The following is a 20,207-nucleotide window of genomic DNA, read 5'->3' as shown; positions in this document are numbered from 1 at the left end:
ACTTTTCAATTTATTTTTCTCTTCAAACTCAGGCTAGGAAAAGTTTGCTGCTTGTTACTTCTTTGCCTTTATGCAACCTGCTTAATTCTGCTTTTGTTCTTTTTATCAGAGATATTGCTCTATGATCTGATGTCCCCTGACTGAGTCATGCTTCAGGCTGTTGACCCTGGGCCTAATTGTACTTTTTGTTTCAGAATTTTTTGTAATATCTGCCTGGAGGCTTCTGTCATTTAAAAAAGAAAAAAAAAAAAAAAGAAGATTGTAGCTTCTGTAGGAATAATTATGTGAATGACATAGTACTGGTGCCTCTTCTGGTTTAAATTACTTCCAAACAACAAATATCTTCTTCTCCTTTTTATTTGCAGATTTTTGAAGTTGTGTGAAGAAAAAGTGAGAACTGTTGTAGTCCTTATAATCTTCTTTAGAGCCCTACTGAGATTCTGCAGTTATCAAAATAACAGCCCCTTCCTTCACCCTAAGCCCTGATCAAGTCATAACTTTGAATTCCTTCTAGTCCATAAAGATTGTTTTGTAAGCTTGGTGTTTTTAAGTCAGTGTTTCTTGACACTTCATTTTAAATTTAATTTTATGTGTGAAATCATATGAAAAACAAGTAAAATGCTAAAGAAAAACAAGACTTTTCTCCAAAGTGCCATTAAAAATATGACCAAATATTGTATCTAAGTCTTCATATTAAAATATGTACTGATTTCAGATACTGATTCAGAGCTTCTCCTCATGGCTCTCAAGTTGATGGCCCACAGGACAGAGACCAGGGAGATAAAAATCCTTCCCACCGTAAGTGAAGACAAAGTTCGTGACCATATGAGGAACCTGAACATACACATGTCTGTGGGTCCTCATGAGATATATCCCAGAGTCCTGAAGGCACTGGCTCATGTAGTTGCCAAGCCACTCTCCATGTTACTTGACAAATCATAGCAATCAGGTGAAGTCCTGGTAACTGGAAGAAAGGAAACTTCATGCCCATTTTTGTAAAGTGTAAAAAGAAGGCCCTTGGGAACTACTGACCTGTCAGCCTCACCTCTGTGCCTGGAAAGATCATGGAATAGATCCTCCTAGAAGCTCTGTCAAGGCATGTGGAGAACAGGGAGGTGATTCAGGACAGCCAGTATGGCTTTACTAGGGGCAAATCCTGCCTGTCGAACTTGCTGGCTTTCTACAACAGAGTGACTGCATCAGTAGACAAGGGAAGACCTATGGATGCCATCTCTCTGGACTTCTGCAAAGCCTTTTATATAGTCCCCCACAACACCCTTCTCTCTAAGTTGAAGAAATACAGGTTTGATGGGTGCACTGTTCAGTGGATAAGGAATTGGCTGGACGGTCACAGCCAGAGGGTAGTGATCAGTGGTTCGATGTCCAGATGGAAAATGGTGACAAGTGGTGTCCCTCAGGGGTCCATAGTGGGACCAGTGTTGTTTAATATCTTCACTGATGATATTGACAGTGGCATTGAGAGCACCCTCAACAAATTTGCTGATGACACCAAGCTGGATGGTGTGGTCAATATGCCAGAGGGATGGGATGCCATCCAGAGGGACCTGGATGAGCTGTAGAAGTGGGCCTGGGGTAACCTCATAGGTTCAGTAAGGCCAAGTGCAGGATCTTGCGCCAGGGCAACCAGAGATATGGTACAGGCTGTGGGAAGACACGTTAGAGAGCAGCCCTGTGGAAAAGACCTGGGGGTATTAGTGGTTCAAAAGCTGGACGTGAGCCACCAATGTGCAGTTGCAGCCCAGAAGACCAACCATGATGGGTTACATCAAGAGAAGTGTGACCAGCAGCTCAAGAGATGTGATTCTGCCCCTCTACACTGCCCTGGTGAGACCTCACCTGGAGTGCTGTGTCCACCTCTGGAGTCCCCAATGCAAGAAGGATGTGGACCTGGTGGAGAATGAACCAGAACCAGAGGAGGGCAATAAAAATGATCTGAGGGCTGGAGCACCTCTTTTATGAAGACAGGCTGAGGGAGTTGGGGTTGTTCATCCTGAAAATAAGATAATTCCGAGGGGACCTTATAATGAGCTTCCAATACCTGAAAGGGGCCTGTAAGAAGGCTGCAGAAGATCTGCTCACAGGGGCATGTAATGATAGGACAAGGGGTAATGGTTTCAAACTAGAGAAGAGTAAATTTAGGTTGGGCATTAGGAAAAAGTTATTTAATAGGAGAGTGGTGGATCACTTGAACAGGCTGCCTGGAGGAGTGGTGGGGGCCCTGTACCTGGAGACATTCAAGGTCAGGCTTGATGGGGCTCTGACCAATCTGTTGGAGTGTGAGATGTTCCTGCTTTTTGTAGGGGGGTTGGACTAGACCTTTAGGGGTCCCTTCCAACCCAAGATGTTCTATGACTCTATGTGCTAGTAGCTATTGCATTCAAATATTTTTCTCCCAGTATATTTATCAGCCATAATTAATCTTGCAAAATTAATGTTGCATTAGAGTTACATGGGTTGGAGGATGTTTACACACCAGCAACTGATGACAGAGTTGGAAATGCAGTTGGTCAACCCGTGTGCCTGTGTAGGCAGGGGTGCTCTCATGTGATAATGTAAGACAAAGTTGGAAGTGTTACATCATCAGACGATACTGTCACTTGCTGATTGTGTCAGGGCTGCAACCTGATGCTCCTGAAAGCTGATTAACTCCTTTTTGGATATCACAGAACTCACAGTGATGACTCAGCCAGAGGTCTCACCTTAGAAGAGTGAAAAATCATTTGTCTGAAAGAAACAGGTTTTATTCTCATTTTCAACCCCTGGAAGTAAAATAGAAGTTTATTTATGCAATGCACTGATTTCTCTCACTGACAGCAGTTTCTGTTAATTCTTTAAAGGTGCTTTAAGTAACAGCTGAACTGAGGGACAAACTGTTGAGTAACAAACTGTTACTTTGTAGGCAGTACTTTACTTGCTCAAAGTAGTACCTAAAATGCAGCTGGAAGTGTAGGCAATCTTTCTTTTATAAATGCAAGCAGAGAACAAGGCCTTTTGCTAAGGAATCTTGTTATATTTCCAAGCTGGGTGTAGATATGTCATTGTATGGCTCTAGATACAGTATCTTACTTTGATTTTCACAGGTTAAAAATGAAGTGGCTTTCACAGCTAAATACTCTCATGTGGAGTTTAAGAAAATGTATTTAGAAACTGCAATCTCAACGGGTTGAAAAGCATGTTTATACTCATCTGACACATATTTAAATTCTGCAGCTAGCTCTGTAGGGTAGACAGCACACATGCATCTTCCACTTAATAGAGATCTGCTTATGCAGGACATACAGAAAAAGCAGTTGTTTGGTTTTTTTTCCACTGGAGAATGTCAGAAGACCTGTGGCTGTTGGGAGAGATGGGTGTGAGGACAATACATGGGGAGATATGGAGCATGTGCAGCCCGTACAGGTGATGCAATGAAATTCCTCCAGCAATACCTGAAGGTGTCTTTGACCCACAACTTCCAACAATATGAGAAACTGGGTAAGGATGTAGAAAAAATAAGATCAAGCTAGGAGGAGGTGTTTTGTGCTAATGTAAGTACTGCAGATTTGGATTTTACTTGCAATATATTAATGAGTATTAGAGTCCTTTTCAGTTGATATCTGTCCACACTTTATCTACTTCCTTTCTCTCCTCTCCATACTTACATTTGACATTACAGCTCTCCACAATTACTAAAAAAAAATTACAGTCTTAATAAGATGAGAGTCTGCAGACACATTTAATACATTGAATTTTCACATAACAAAATTTTAGGAAATTCGGGAGGTAGAGAAGGGGAGAAGATTGGTTATTTGTTATTTCACAGCTAGAAATACAAGTTTTCAGAGAAACAACAAGCATTGACAAGAAACAAGCTCCAGTTCTATTTGACTGTGAGAAGGCAATAGGTAATCACTGTGAAATCTAAACAATATCACTGTCAGTGCATTTAAGCAATAATTACTCAGTTAATTTTTAGGTTTTTATATAGAATGGGTGGCAGATTTAAGGAAAGAAGAGGGCACAGAGAAAGAATACAAGGGCAGCCTGAGATTAATAGCTTAAATTATATTTTAGAATTACTTTAAAAAAAACAAATTGTTGATAGGACAATTATTTTAGCTCACAGCAGTAATTTCAAACAGCTGGAAAAAGATCTCTCAGATCCACCTTCTTGGTTTGATTTAGAACATGCAAAGATGTGAAAAATTAGCTGCCATTAAAAATGGTAGAAAGCTTTGTGAAAATAACCACCCTCAGTTAAGCAATTTCCCATAGGGTGTATAAAAATATTACTTGGAAGGTGGTTATTTGGTAGGTATTTCCAGTTATTTAGCATCTGGTAGAGAATAATAGGCTTGCTTTGTTATACTGGATTTACTTGTCTGTGTTACAAATACTATTTTACTTTTTTCCAGATATTTTTGCTTGCACTGGTGCATATGCCAAACTTTTCATATCAAGAGATGTGAGGAAAAAAGGAGATCCTGGTGGAGAGTATAATGAAATACTTAATGAAAGGTCAGACAGGTAAATTGGTATCTTATACAGGATACAATATACTTTTTTGCTGTTTCTTAGTAATATTTTAAAGACCTATTTCAGAAATCTATAAAAGTTTATACATATTTATGGTGAAGGTGTGCTTTTATAGATATTAATTGAGGTGAAGAATAGTTCTTGGAAATCAATGGATTTCAAAAAGAAAGAAAATGAACCTTTTTTTCCTTAAGTATGCTGAGCTATTATTGGGACTGCTACAAAGAATTTTTTTTTTTTTTAAAGTCTCCCTAGAATTTGTATTAATTTACCTGAAGGCTTTCATAAAGAACAAACAGAGTTAAAGTCTGAGGCAAAATAAATAACCTCCTTAACATCTGCAGAGTTTTTAGAGCTTTTGAAGGAGTCTGTCACATACATTATATAGCACTGCACTATTTTACATATTTTCTATATGCATTCAGTTTCATCTAATGGTTCAATTCAGTCTAGTTCAAGCTGATGCTACATCTATTCTGATTCAGTGTAAAGAAAGACAAAGCAAAGATCCCCTGCTCATCAGCTCCGGTAGGGCTGAAAAAGTTTGGAAGTTCAAAAGTCCCTGTGTTTCTTGTGATGGGGTAATATACCTGGGAGACATAAAGTAATGAACTCATGCATGCCATTACAAGAGGTAATGTTTTCCAAGGGATCACCAGATTTGGACTATTACTGGTAAAGGAAGACTATAAGAGGAAGTAATTTCAGTGACAAAATGGTTGACACAGGGAAAAGAATGCTGAGGTTTAAGGAAATGTAATGAGTGGTGAACAGTTCCTTGCTTTTTCTTTTCTTTTTTCTTTTTTTTATTTTTTTTAAGAAGGGAAAAATCCTTATTTTCAGTGAAATTAAGCAGCTTGCAAGCAGAATGAAACAGAACAGATGTTAGAGAGGAAAGAAGAGTAAATGATACTGCATGCTGAAAGATGAGTAGAAAAGCAGAAAAAGTAACTTATTGATTACAAAATGATAATTTTTTTTTAGTTTTTTATTTTATTAAAGTTGTTATAGATATCTTGGATACATGGCTGTATATGCTATATATTAACTCTTTAATCTCATAACAGGGAAATGTAAAAGTGATTAGATGGTTTGGTTTCCCAGTGTCATCAGTACACAATTTAGGGAATTTTTTTCTAACTTAAAAGGATGTTTGGGTGGTGAAGGAGTATCAGTTTCACAAATTTTAAATCACGATGCTTCATATCAATGCTGTATTTTTCTCTCATCCGCTATATTGACTACTCAGTCAGAAAAAAATCCTGAGTGGTTTGTTTTTTGGTGTGTTGGGTTATTTTTGTGGGTTTTTTGTTGTTGTTCTTTTATTGTTGTTTTGGAGTTTTTGTTGTTGTTTCTGTTTGTGTGTGTGTTGTGGTTTTTTTTAAATGCCGCTATGTAAAAAGCACCTGCTGTTACTTGAGGATTTTTTTTGTCTCATCTGCATTTTGGAAGCATTTGACAGCTCTTTTTTTGCTCTGTTTGCCATGTAGAGTATCTCCATACTAATTGATGTTCTCAAAACCATGAGGTTTCTTTGAGGTTCTCAGAAACCATGTAATCCACAACAGGATGCTGTTGCTGAGATAACCACCTCTGCTATGAATTTGGACTTCTGGGATAATTATTTACTAAGCACTTGTATGTCTTGCAATATCCATCTGCAAATGAAAATCCTGAGCCTTACAACTTTTGCAGGCAGGAAATTCAATCCTACATAATCTTTCTTGCTTGTCTCCTGATTTTGTCCACTAGAGAGGCTATTTAGGTAACAACCTTTGTCACTTCAAGCTGGTGTCCTATCTCGCAGCTAGGGGACGTGACAGAGGTGATTTTCCACTTGCTCCTGCAGGAGAATTTTCCAACCAATGTTGCATAAGGGCGGTGGCTTGGGAGCTGGACACCAGGGGAACACCACCAATGTTTATCCCCACTTCCCCCAGCTGATTTTAGATTCATTTACCTTTTTTTTTCACAAAGGAGGATGGCAAGAGAATCATCCTCCCATGGGCAGAAAAGCTGTTTTAGCTTATCACACACTAAAATGGAAAGTGAGTGATACAAATTGCAATTAGTCACCTGAGGTGTGACTTTGTTATCAAATATATCAAAGATTTTAAGATAGAAAAGAACAGAATATCTTAGTTGGAAGGGAGGACCTCTAATGATCATATAGTCCAACTGCCTGACCACTTCAGGGCTGACCAAAAGTTAAAACATGTTTTTGAGATCATTGTCCAAATACCTCTTAGACACTGATCGAGTAAGCAAATTAGTATGTTCTTTATGTCAGAGTCAACTTTTCTTCCTTGCTTCATGGAAGCTTCTGGTTGTTTTTAGTCTGGGACTCATCAGCATTGTCCTGTGCCCATAGCTGAGAGTAGTGAATTTCCATATGCATGTGGAAACAGAAACGTAGGCGTTTAGTGGATACCAGAATTCATTTGGCTAATGTGCTTTGATTGGAGAAGACTCGTGGTGGTTGCAGGGTTGAGGAACTGCAAACATGTAGCTGTCTTCATTGGTCCCAGATGCACTAGCCTGCTCCATGTGTCTCGAGGCTGTATTGGCCTGGGTCTTTAGTAGTGTTTGAGTCCTCCCCCTTAACGTGGACCGGTTGGGTGACTATCCACTGTTAGTACCAAGTAGTGCTATCTCCATTGGAAGTTTATGAAAGTACATTGAAGATTTCTTCTATTTCATTAGACTCAAAATAAGGCACCAAGCAGGAATTAAAAATCTGATGTTAGTTGATCACCTGAGGATGTATTTATCTTAATAATATACCTAAGTAAGGATTATGTGCTAATCATGAATATTGGAAATTTTGGCACTATGTATATTCTAAACATGCATGAAATCAGATACTATATGCATGTCTTTCTGTCTATGTCAGATATTACCTGCTTTAAGGGGTTTAACCCTAAATGTACATCCATATGTGCTATGAACAAAGGTGAAGTTTAGTATTAGATACTGTTGGTGCATTCCCACTTGGGTTTGAGGCCATGACTGATACCTCATCAGACTTCTGTTTCCTTATTCAGGTGGACACATTGCTTCATGTCCTCCCTACCACCCCCATGGCAGATCATCTCGTCTCATGAGCAGCCCTGATTACAGATTTGTTCTGTTTGGAGGATTGTATTTCCTTCTATTTTCATCTAACTTCCAAAACTACTTTCTAACTTCTTGCCCCTTCTTTTCTAATAAATTATTGTACTAAACTTCATGGAATCTTAAAAATAATAAAAAAAGACTGTTTTTCTTTTATTCCCCCTTTGCTTTTCCTCTTGTTCCTTCTCTCTCTTCACCACTCTTACTCTGAACTTCCTTGTTTTCTGAAAGAAATTTGGCCAAAAAACAATACGTGCTCTGTGTAAGTTATATGTGTGCATATTGCTGATTACATTTTCTTCCAGCAATTAACAGTTTCTTTCAAAAAGGCTAAGAAATTGAGAGAAACAATATAAGACTGTTCTGGAGGCTGGTCTTGTACTCTAAAAGAGTGTAAAGGAAGGTTTATAGTAGGAAGCATGATACTGAACAAAAAACTTGCAGTGTGGCAGTAGCTGGAGATGTGGAGTATACTAATAAGATGAACACTGAAGCACTGGAATTTTTTTAAAAAAATTTGTAGTGATGCAGACATGGATGTGTTAGGGAGACAAAAATGTCTTTCAGCTTAGACTCTTCAAAAATGTGTGAATCCAATTATATGTGAAAAGGTAATAAGAGTAAGAAAGAAAATGTGAGAACATGTTTGCTGGTGTGTCTGTTATCCTGGAGAAGTGAATTTTTTCTCTTTAATGATAGGCCTTGTCACTTCAAACAAAAGGGTGCAGCTGATTGAAACTCTGAAGATGTTTTCTTGCTTGTTTAGTCACAGCTATTCCATATTGCCCTTTTACTGGCTCGGACTTTGAAAGTTTTTAAAAGACCCCTTTTCAAAGCACTAAAGATTTCATCATCTGTTCACTAAAGTAGATGTCCAAGCTGCTTAAGGATTAGGCTCAAAACAAAACCAGAAACCAACACAATAATAACAACAAACCAAAACAAAAAACCCAAAACAATAACAACAAAAATAGACAAAATCAGAGTTCCAGAGCCATTAATATACTGTTTTATCACTTATTTTATACTAATCAGTCCAGTCACAATGTGATTCACAAGAACAATTTCTCAGATTGTGTAAGAGCTTGGCTGATATTTACTAATTTGGTTTCATACTTCAATAATTTTTTATAGTCTGGGAAAGTGACTTCAAATGAGTAAATAATACTTAAGATTAAATGGCTTTTTAATCTATCATTAATTGCATTAAAAAACTTTCTTAAAAATAAATCTTACCATCTAAATAATCTATTTCAAGCTTATTTATACATAATATTAGGCATGTCAAGAATAATGGAATTTGTCCTATTTAAATAACTGTTTCTAAGGAGACACCTGGCATATGAATATTGTTAATCTTGAAAGAATAATGGTGTGAAATAGCCTGCAACTATAGTGGTATTTATAAATCCTTTATTTTAAAATTATTTTTGCTATTTAAATTGGAATGTCTGTGCCTAATTGCTCTTATGGATGAGAGATTCCTGAAGATTTTAGCATCAGCATCACACAAGTCAAAATTTTTTTAACTCCTCTGGATTTTCTTTGAAATGGTCAACCTGCAAATGTTCTCTGTCATCTCCACTTTTAAAAGAAATAACAGTATAAAAGAGGTGCTTATTGTCAACTTGTTTGTCTGCAAATCAAAGGAAATGTCATTACTTATAGTCTCACCTCATGTAACAAGTAGAATTTTCAGGATATCTATCTTCTGTCCTCTCTTATTTTCTAGTTTCTCCTCGCTCTTCTCCAAATCCAGCTGGAGGCTCTGCAAGAGTAAGTGAAAGAGGGAAAAAAAAGTAAATTGTGGGACTGAGCATCAGTGTGAATAAAAAATATGCAGGATTGGTATCAGCCATTGTAATAGAAGTTTAGATGGGATACAAACCCTCATGCCTTGGAAGCTAAGACAAACTGGGTGGTACGAATAAAGCTGAAATGCCACCAGGGAAATTGCTTAGCCTGGATGCTAGTGGGCCACATACCTTCATCTTGCACAAGGGATACTGACTTCAATGGATCTTAGCTCCTCAGCCTTTTTTGATAACAATGCTTCCATGGGAAAACAGAAGGTACCACTCGATGCTGCAGCTTGTCAGGTAAGAGCATCACAGCTGGAAATCTGCTCCTTGCACTCTGTGTTTGCATTTCAGCCCTCTTGCTCCAGGTGCTTGAAGCCTGTGCCCATATAATGTTGAAAGCCACTGAAAAGCATGTACTATCTTCACATCCCAGTGAAGATACTAGAAGTTCTCAAACCACCAAATACCTGCTGCTTCTGAACACTGTGGTTGCAACTGAACTGGCCATGGAGGAGGTGTGCAACCTTATAATGTGCTGGTTTCCGACTGAATAATATTGCTTTGGTTTCTGTGAAGCCTCACAGAGAGAAACAATGTGAGCAAGAATGCCATTAATCAGTATCAAGATTTTAATACTTGATGGATTGAGTGGTAGCAGTTTTAAATGTAAAATGATGGCTCATTTTCAAGATGCTGCTAATTGTAAATCAAATTCTGAGGTGTTCTGATGGAACAGTAACTCTGGATGAGCATCATTATTGTTTTCAATTTGCCAGTTTCATTTTGATAGGAAAATATATCATAAAGCTTTGATTTTTAATTTATTTTTATTACTCAATGTTTATTATCATGTTCCTCATTTTGACTTGAGCATCCTGTGAGAGAATTTTCATTTTAATGGTTATTCAGTAAAAGAGATTAAATCAACCTTAAGAGTGTATTTTACTTAATTTCAATCATGGTTTATTGCTCAGGATATGTTTATAAAGATATGCATGATCATATGAAAGGATTCATTAGGCATTATGTTAAGAAGGAAATTACTTAGTGAACCTTTTCTTAAATACATATTTGTTTTAAAATATTACCAAATGGGGGGTGGAGGGCCCCAATATGAGATGACTTAAGAAGGAACTTTTCTGAGGAATAACATGAATATTGTGAGCGCTACTTAAAAAAAATATACCTAAAAAAAAAAAAAAGACTGCTCCTCAATGAGACTTATACTTTCATTCACAAGAACCTGTGAGTTCTCTGAAGGAAAAAGTGTTGCACTTTTCAGGCTAGACATAGGCAACTAATGCTGTGATGTTGGTCACCATTTTTAGCTACCCAAGAATGTCTACTTTTCTCTTAAATAGGCTGAACCTCTGTTATACTGAAAGTTATGTGAATCACGCCTTGATGACTTAAAGCAACCTTTTATTTAATGTGAATAGTTTCTTGACTGTGGGCTGATATTTAGCATCCAACTGAGGCTTCATGTAGCTCATGGACAAATTAGAAAAGTACAAAAAAGAAAAGGATTTGCAGTCCAGAAACCAGGTTTTCCTTAATTTTTTCTGGAGACTGAGAAGGAGAGGAGGGAGTGTGTAGCAGAAAATTCAATAGTAAATGGTACTTAGGAGCCAATGAAGAGGAACATGACCACTCCTAGGTACTTTGTTGCTTCCTTAGGGTCTCCTGGCATACATAATATACTTATGAAGATCTGTTTGGGCACATGATTATGATCTCAGTTAACTGTTGGCATAACCTTTGGGCTGAAAATGTGCTATAGATTAGTCAACACTTGATGTATGTGTATAGATACTTATATTTTTAAGCATGACACCCTCTACAACACCCATGAGTAATGCACTGTGAAAAGACCTAGCTAAATAAATTAATATTTCTTTCAGCTAGTTTCCAAGGGACCTGCTGCTTTTAATTGTTACGTAGAACAGTGAAATAATTTGATCAGTGTAAAGAGATTTATCAGCCTGGTAGCCGTATGAAGCAATCTTACTGGAAATGTTGGAGGTGTTTGACTTTGGTGTTTCCTAGCAGATGAAGATACTCCTTCACTAATGACACAACCAGTGACAAAATTTTATCTGAAGGACAGTTTTTTGATTATATGAACATAAAGCAAACCAAGCTGTGGAAAATACAGTACCTGAATAAACTGAAAAGAGCAAGGGACAGTGTTTCAGGCAGTAGAAGAAAAAAATAAATTTGCATGTCTGACACAAAATGTGCTGAAGGTTTTTGCTCTAAAGCTGAGCACAGAGATTTCATAATGAAAGTGCCAGCTCATCCTGAATTATACAGTACTAGAACTACATTCCTGCACAATATTTTATTGTGTAAACTCATTAACAAGTTGCTTTCCCTGATATTTACTTGTGGTACTTTAAAAAAAGTAATCAGTGTAATTCTTTTTTATATAGGTTTATTTTAACACCAGCTGCACAGACCTGCAAGGGGTCATCAAGCTCTCTATTCTGCTATCTCAGACAGTAATAAGACCCCATCCTTTTCATAAACAGATCAAAGATCCTCTGAATATTATTCAATCCTGTCTAGGAACTTCACTGCTTTAGAAGTTAGAGACATTCCTCTTACAATCAGTTGTACTTTTTTTTTTTTCCCCCCTCAAGGTGATTTTTCTGATTTCAAAAGTATTTCTTACTCCTGGTGTTTCACTCTCCTAAATTATTTATAGAGAAAAAATGCCTTTGCAGGCTTTGTTTGGAAAGGTAAACATTATTTTAAAGAAAATTATGTATTTTAAGGCTTATCAGCATTCCTATTTTAGGCCTGAGGTTTATGAATTTTATCGATATGCCTATGCTGAATATTTTAAGGTAGGTTGCAGGTCCATGCAACTCAAGGAACACCCTGAAACAAGTAATTTATTCTGCAGCTAAGCCTGAAAGAAAGCAAATTTTTGGTGACATACTTTAAAGCAATTCAGCCATTTTGGTAAAACAGTAATTGTTCCCTGTGATTGGAGCTTTGCAACATGCAGACTGACATAGCTGTTCTGCATGTTTTCATCTGGTAGTTGCTGGTTTTTCATCCTATGCCTGAAACATAACCCACTGTAAAGGGGTTTGTAGTACCTTTCAGAGAGTAGCTTGATCTGTATCTTGTACTTATTAGAGTTAACAACAGGGCTCGGTTTGTGGGCTTAACTTCTAGGGTAGATGTGGTTCTGTCATGAAGAAATTGTTATCTACATAAGTGCTCTGCGAGATAATACTTTTGTAGTAATACATTGTATTTATATATTGTAATCATGCAATTTATCAAGAAGTTTGTGATTAAGTGAAACTGAACTTGATATGTAGATAGATGACATAAGCTCTCATCACTTTGTTTTACTTTGTCCTCTGTTTGAGGACAACTGAGGACAACAACAATTGAGCAACAAGATACTAATGGTGATTTTGAAGACATTTCTGTACTACACCCTTTGGTCAGTGCCTTGTGTTATGCTTTACTCATCAAGGTACTTCAATCCCAGTGCCTGTGCAGAGGTGAGAAATGCTTTCCTGCTTCTACACATGGTTACATCTTTATGTGTTGGCTCGTCTGGCCATGTATGTCCCTTGTGGCTACCTGCAATTGAATGCTAGATATATGTTAATGGAAACTATTAGAGAATGTTCAGGGTTGTACTTAGTCAGTTACTGTCATTTTTCACACTTCTAACAAATCACTCAAAACGTATTGCTTATGGTTGTGGTTGAGATGTAAATCTTCTGTTAAGAGATTAGTGTTAGAGATTAGTCATCTCCCTCATGGCCCTCACTGCCACCTATTACACAATTATAACAAAGCTTTCTCCACTCTTGATCCATGAATCTTCTACTTCAGTTACTGCAGTGTAGCAAAGCTGTGTGTAGAGAAGCTGGGCAATGCAGTAATAGCCAGACCATGCAAGACAATCATTTGTCTAAGCCTGTTTGCTTTGCCTGGAAACTTAGTAGGACCCCAGTCAGTCAGTTGCTGAGTTTCTGTCAGCAAGAGCCACAGGGCAGGGATGGACAGCTGGGTTACAACAGCCTCTTCATTAACACTTTTGCAAACCCCTTTACTCATCACAAAGTGAGTTTGTGTGTGAATTGCTTGTTAGCACTGAAATACTTTTCAACCTGTCTTCATATTTTAGGGTCACAGGTCTCCTGTCCCACCTGAAAATGGAATTCGGGCCTGTGAAGAAGTTTTACAGGTAGGTAAGATAAAAAGTATGTCTGAAATCTGCCTTTGGGCAAAAATACTGTGGTTTTACCTGGTGCGATAGGACCTCTATGCTCCTCTGCTATCTTCATAAAGTACAGAGAGGATATTACAAAGAGTAAGAGCTGCTAGCTCTCCACTCTGAGATACAGACGGATTTAACTCAGTCTGTATTTGGCCTAAATTGTTGCATGAAGGCACTTTACTGTCCGTTTCTTATTTAGAAAATGTAGAGATTTGAAGTCTCTAAGGATAAATTAAGTTGCAGTGGACTCAAAACATAAGTGAACTGTATCTTAAAAATTACTGTAATTGTTTAGTGCCCAAAAGATCACCCAACAACTTCTTATGAAATTTTCCTGCAGAGGAAACTGAAATAAAATATTTAGTGTTCAGAACCATTTTGAAAAAAGTAAGAATTTAAGAAAGCCAGCACTTTAATACATTTATTTTAAAAAAATACTAATATTATTTCATTAAATAATTTACTGAGTAATACACCATGTGACTCCCAACATACATTTGGAATAGAGGGAGGTGAAAGCTGTTGGTATCCAAGCAATGTGAAGTGCACGACGGTTCTGCTTAACAGTCATCTCTAAGACCATTCCTTGGAGGACAGAATATATATGTAAAAAACCCACATAAATACTGAGCCAAATTCTGCTAGTTAGAGATTAAAAAGATCCAGATTTATCTGGTTTCAAAGAAGAAGCTATTGAAATTAAATCTGCAGGTAGAAATAGCAGGATGAACAATGCCCTAGAAGAAAGTCCTTTTCTTACTACTGCTAATATAACTTTTTCTTAACAAGCATCAAGCAGTTGCACATTATTTATAGTTACACATTAAGCTATGTAAGGCAAAGAATTGTGGCTATTATTAATATGAAGATACCCAACTCTGTATTAGAGAAATTAATATTGCCTCTGCAAAATAAAGCATGTTTATGGAAAGCTCATAGATCATCTCTTTGCTTTGAACCTTTTAAGAGCTGGTACTTTTTTCTCTTCTTACACCAGCTCAGTGTTGCTATGACCATACATTTTCTATGATTTTTACTCTGATATTGTTAAGTTATAACTTACATTATTCATCCAAATGAATTTATTAAGCTATATTGCCTGATATTTTAAAAATCTGTAAGATTTAGGATTAAATAAAAATTCTAGTCTTGATATTAAAGGCCCATGTGAAGTATGTGAGTAGAAAAAGCTTAATACCTTCATTTTCTACTGTTTGGCATTAAAATTTATCTTTGCACCCTATTGTTGCACTGTTAAAAGCAAAAAAAAATAGCCTAGTAGGACTCCTTTAGATTCCAAGGTTTTCATGGAAAGGGATATGGTTTAAAAACCAGATTTTCAGGACTTGCAGCATTCAGTGTGTCCTGGTTTGAGTCAGGATGAAGCCAATTTTCCTTTTACTGTTTTTTTTTTTTTTTTAATTTCCCTTCAGTAAGCTTTCTTTTAACCAGTAGCAGAATGTTCCGACTAAGACTGATAATGGTGGAATGTTTTTCTAACTGCTGGGTCCTCAAGGTCACATCTTTGCTCTGCCAGCTCAGACACTACAGGGAGATCTATGACCCCCTGTAGGAGGCTGAATTAGACAGCGAAACTGGCCAGAGATATTCCATTCCATATATCTACGTAACCTCAGAGGGAGGCCAGAGATCACAGAAGACAACTTCCTTCCTGCTTCTTCTTCCCTTCTCTTCCATCCATGGCCGGTGTCCAGGGACAACTCCGTCCATCCATCACCATGGACCCCCAGGCTCGAGCTCTCCTGACCCTCATCACTCTGTGCTCTCTCCAGCAGCTTTGGGACTTCTTGGGACTGTTTGCAGCTCAGGAGATGCTGGGGATTTGCCGGGGGGGGGAAGGTAATAGGGGCATTGTACATGAACAACTTTGTATATAATTGTGTATATTTTCTTATATCATCATTGTTTAATTAAAGCTGTGTAGTTTAGTTTTCAATCCAGCAAAGTCTCTCCCTTTTTCTCTCTCTCCTTCCCTACCTGGGTGGGAGGGGATTGAGAACGTTGTTGTCGAACCTGAGTCAAATGGTGACAGCAGGATTCTGAGATTTTTCTTAATTTTAAAAGCTTTTATTGTTGACATCCTTGAAATTATGGTTGTTAAAACATACATGTTACTGAAGAGTTCAAGAATGCATTAATGAAATTTATCAAAACAGCCAAAGTCTCTTCTTTTACTTGTAAATGAAATGCTTTTAGTCCAGAAGATCAGCACAGTATTTTTGAGGGCTAGAGTCATCAGTGAGCTCAGCTTCATTGTGGTCATTAATTTTGCTTTCCTAGCAGTTATTTCTTTACCATTAATTTTGAGATTATTTTGTCTGCAAGCTGCAATGAAATCATTAGAATCAGACATGCTGTCTTATGCTGCCTGTCTTTTTGGAAACATTTAAGCCCTCCTTTGCTAATAACTAATGGGTTGTCAGGACTGCAGCCCTGGCAAAATGGATGAGCCTTTTGTTTCAAAATGGTGACTGAAATAATCATGTCCTTACTGTGACTTTGACTGTAACTTGTAAAGGGAATTTCCATAAGGTTTTCAGTAATTTCAGGATTTCATTGCATTCCTTGAATATGAGTTGTAGCTGGAGTTTATAGAAGCTACTGAGTAAGGGTTAGGCTCTTTAAAGTAATTTTTTTTTTTTTTTTTTGGTAGTTGTCAGCTTCTGTTAGAATCTGTAGTAGGCATCAAATAATAATTCTTATTATCACCATTTTAAAATGTCAAGCATAAAGCTGGACTTTGCTTAACCTTAACAAGTATACTCAGCCTTTAGATTAATAGTGCCGTGGTCAAAAAGGAGTAGAAAAACTCTACTTAAAAAATATTACTGAAAAAAAATGTTACTAGAATGTCCATTTCTTGTACACCTTGCTTATATAAAAGACAGTGTAAACCAAAATATTCTTCATTGTAATTAGTCATATCCACAGTCCAGATCAAGGAAATGCAACAGATTTGTTGCATTACTAGCTTAAGAAAATATAGATAGCATAATACTCATAGTGAGGAGATTGGGAGCTGAGACACTACCATTTTATAAAGCCATACATAAATACTGGAACTCTGGAAGCCAGGATATTGATTCCAATTTGAATGGGAAAGTCCTGTGCAAAATAAGCCATCAAAACAATACAGAAAGTCCTATGAGGGTTTTTTTTGTTTGTTTTTGGTTTTTTTTTGTTGTTTTTTTCCCCCTCAGTTTTGCAACTCAAGAAGCAGTCTAGGTTTTTCAGTTACATAAAAAATATTCAGGAAGACATGGTGTATTAAGTAGCTTAAGAACTTCAGGTCAGATGAGAAGAAATAATTATTGAATCTCTATTGATGAAGCATCTCCCTTCCCTATTAAAATATATGTCTATTAAAAAACCAGATCTACCCAGGTAAGTTACTGGTCTTCTGAAGGCATTGCTGCTCCAGCACAGGTAGCTAAACCTTAGACTTCTGGTAATTTTCACCAGTTCTTAGTCTTCTGGTGTGTTATTCTTCACATAGGAGACATTTTAAAAAGCAGTACACGTGGTAAATATTCTGCTCTACTACAGTCTGTTCTTGACAAATTTCAGCCCAATAAATATGCAAGGAAATATATAGCAATAAGGAGAACTGATAGGAGAGTAGGAACAGATGAAATGCAGTCTGCCAGTGCTTGGATTTTGGTCAAAATACTAACTGAGATAGAGCCACATGGAACAACATGCATCTCATGTATTTTTTCTTATTTTATCAGAAATATTATTGGAGTGTGGCCCCCAAACAGTGAGAGCATTATTGATCTTCCTGTATTAATAGGCTGGGTTTACTGAGGTTCATGTATTAAAACAAAATACATTCTGTCAGTTGTTCTACACAGACATTACACATAGGAGGTAATGCAAACATATTTTTCATGGTTGGCTTGATGGGATGCCAGACTGCTGTGTGTCTTTGAAGATATTGAATGTGTTTAAGTGTCATTGATCTAGGAGTAAAAATGAACTCCCTGAACTGGTGTCTTGTCCACTCTGAAATAAGACCTTAATAGTCAAACAGAATAAAGAGATTGATGGCTATTGACTTCTTGGTGTCTCCTAACATGAGCAATTAAGGAGGTCATGATAAGGGAGAACTGCAAGAGGTCATAGAACTTCCCTGAGTACACATACATCTGTGACCAGGTCACTGTGCAGGAGCATTTTAAAGGGGAATTCTGTCACAAAAATGAGATGTAATTCAAAACTATTAATTGATGCCATAAACTAGAAGATTGTATCTGATGGCAGAGAAGAGAGAAAAGTGATCATAGCACAACCAAGGAAATCTCAGTCTGCAAGATGTTTTTAGCCTGCAATAAACGTATATTTTCAATGGAATAAAGATCAATTTCTGATGGGAAATGCTAGTATATGGAAGATATTCTAGCTCTGTTAAGAAGTTATGTACCTTTGGGAAAACTAAACAAAACAAAGACTTGATCCTTCAAGAGAATCTAGCATTTAGAGAGAGCAGATTTTATGAGATCAGGAGGTTTTTGTGGGCCTGTATCTCCAATTTCACCTACGGATCTTGCAAGTGGCAGGACTGTACCAATCATCCTGAATAATTTCTTTCTACTCCAGAAAATATTTGAGCTGCAAGTTCTGTGAAAAGGATCTCCTTATACCAGTTACGGATATGAGCAGGTGCCGTGGTTTGGGCCCAACACAACAGAAGGAACTGCTCACTCAGCTCCCCCCACACACACACTCTGGGATGAAGAAGAAAAAGCTCATGCGCTGAGACAAAGGACAAGGAGGGTTCTTCACCGATAAAGGTCCTGGGCAAAACAGACTCAACTTGGTGAAAAAATAATAATTTAATACTAATCAAACACACACAGGACGCAGACAACACAAAGAGCAGGGCTTGCCTATGTTACTCCACCCCTCCCTTCTTCCTGGGCCAAAATCACTTTGTTCCCCGTTTCTCTCCCTCCTTCCCCCCAGGGGCACAGGGGAACAGGGGATGAGGTTTAGAGTCAGTTCACAGGCTGGTGGCTCCTGCTGCTCCTTCCTCCTCAGGAAGAAAGATTCCTTACAGTCCTCCCTTGCTTCCCCACAGGGTCCCTCCCATGGGAGAGAGTCCTCCACGAACCTCTCCTTCCTGAGTCCTTCCCACGAGGTCCAGAGCTGCTCAAGCCTGGGCCTCCCACAGAGTCACAGGCTGCTTTGGGAACAAGCTCCCCTGTCCTGGGGTCTTCCCAAGCTGTGCAATCAGAGTCCACTGGCAGCAAGTTTACTGGCCACAAAATCCAAGTCCAGAGGCCAAGTTCACACCTCGTGGCACCTTCAGGGAATGTTACACCATATTCCTCCACGAGCATAGGGGCACAGTTGTCATCTTGCCACAGGCAGCTGGGAAACTTCTTCTTGGGCACCTTCTTCCCCTTCTTCCTCACCAACCACCAGCATTGCTCTCCTTCCCCAGCACAGCTCTTCTCCTCCAGCACAGGTCACCTCCCTCAAGTGCCACACTGCTCAGGTGTTACCTTGATTCTTTCATATGTTAATTGGAGAGGTGCATCTATTGTCCCTCTAATGGCTCCTTGGCTGGGTTTGGAGCAGGGGAAGCTTCTCAGCTTCTTACCAGAGCCACTCCTGAGGCCCTTCCCCCTCTGCCAAAAAATCCACCAAACCAAATATGATGAAACGTATGATAAACAAAATCAGTGTATCACGTTGGTCAAAGCACCATTCTGGAAGCAGGTGTTCAGTTTGCTGAACCAGTAGGTGTTATTTAATCTGCTGATCCATGTAGGCAATGTTTTGATATGATATTGGGAGTACTTTGTATAACTACTCTATTTAAAGATTCTTCTTTTTCTTATAATATATTTTTCATAAGATGGTCTTAATGAAATCTCTGTAGTTATATTTAAAATGAAGAATTAATAGGCTGAGGAGCACATTAAAAGACATCAAAAGACGTCATCAAATCCCTTGTGGTTTCTCAGTATTGTTTTTGTAGTTGTGCTTCTGTCCTGATCACCCCAACAGTTCCTTACTGATGGGGCTGTACAATAGTAGTGTATATGCTACCTCACTTAATTCTAATAAGTGCACTGGGAAGTCTGGTGGCTTTACATATTCTATGTCTTTTAAGAAAGATTTTTAGATTTTGGTTCTTTTCCTCTGAAGATTCTGCAGTACCTTGAGACTTCTATTGAATGCATGCCTCTCTCCTTGAAATCACTTGCAGCTGAAGACACAGCTGGAATAGGCTTAGCAAACTGCAGAATTTTGTTAATTAAGAAATGAGCACCAGAATGAATGATTTTTGAGTATCCTGTCTTCAGAAAGGAAACCAAACCTCAGAGCTACATGTCTACATTTCTTATATAGCAAAGGGAATCTGAGTGGCAATTCAAATCCCAAGAAGGGACCTGGTTGAGTTAATTGGATGTGCTGCCTTGTCTGAATTCCTCACACCTCTGGGTCAAGAAAAAGCTGAAGATTCCCTCAGC

Source organism: Chaetura pelagica, unplaced genomic scaffold, assembly GCF_000747805.2.
Source record: "Chaetura pelagica isolate M959 unplaced genomic scaffold, ChaPel_1.0 scaffold221, whole genome shotgun sequence".
Taxonomy (NCBI): domain Eukaryota; kingdom Metazoa; phylum Chordata; class Aves; order Apodiformes; family Apodidae; genus Chaetura; species Chaetura pelagica.
The sequence above is the reverse complement of the archived record's forward strand: the minus strand, read 5'-3'. Positions refer to the sequence as shown.